Source organism: Lupinus angustifolius, chromosome LG15, assembly GCF_001865875.1.
Source record: "Lupinus angustifolius cultivar Tanjil chromosome LG15, LupAngTanjil_v1.0, whole genome shotgun sequence".
NCBI classification, from domain to species: Eukaryota; Viridiplantae; Streptophyta; class Magnoliopsida; order Fabales; family Fabaceae; genus Lupinus; species Lupinus angustifolius.
Window position 1 is genome coordinate 17,871,749 of NC_032023.1, and position 910 is coordinate 17,872,658.

Sequence of the window (910 nt, forward strand, 5' to 3'; positions counted from 1 at the left end):
GGCCTGTGAGAACTGTCCGATCCAACAGGGTACCTCCCCAGGAATACAAAGGACTCGTCTCACCCAGACTCTCCTTCAAGATATTGTTGGCGAATCACCATCCAATTAGTGCCGTCCCTACTTACATCACGATGGTCTAAGTCGTCCCGTGTATTTCCTCTCTACTACTTCATGGTCACAATGCAATGCATTCCTAGTCAAAGTCAAATGCAAATGTATTAATCAAACACATGATTAGCCTATCCTTAAGCCATCTCCCGACAAGGAATGCTTCTCGTGGGACCCGATAGTACGTCAACCGTACATGCTCAATGTAACCTCTCATTCACTACAACCCATCACCGAATAATCATGGACGGTCACATGACCAGGTCTCTTACGGTCGGTCAATCGTTGTTCTATGATATCATGTATCTTTACTAGGGTACCCCCTAGTTCACGACCTCAAGTCGGATACTTGCCCAACAAGCATAAACACAAATAATACTTTCACAACATCATCATTTAAGACATGATCTCATTCCACAACTTTATACCACAACACCCTACCCGGGTTCGTCGCATTGTTCACAACCTCATCTTATTTCAATCTTTCCACACTGTCCCTCGCCAAAGCAGGGACCAGTCGCCCAAGCGACAATTTATCTTTAAATCTCAAATAAACTGAAGCCTTCCTCGCCCAAGCGAATGTACTATCGCCTAAGCGAGGCCTCTCCTCGCTCAAGCGAGAGAGTTCCATGGGATCATTAAAATCCTGGGCGTTCTCGCCCAAGCGAGGCCCTTCCTAGCCCACGCGAAGCTTGCTCGCCCAATCGAGATTCTATCGCCCAGGCGAGGGAATCTCAGAACCAAAACTTCTCCTCGCCCAGTCCTCGCCCAAGCGACAGGGACTTGGACAGAATACCAATTT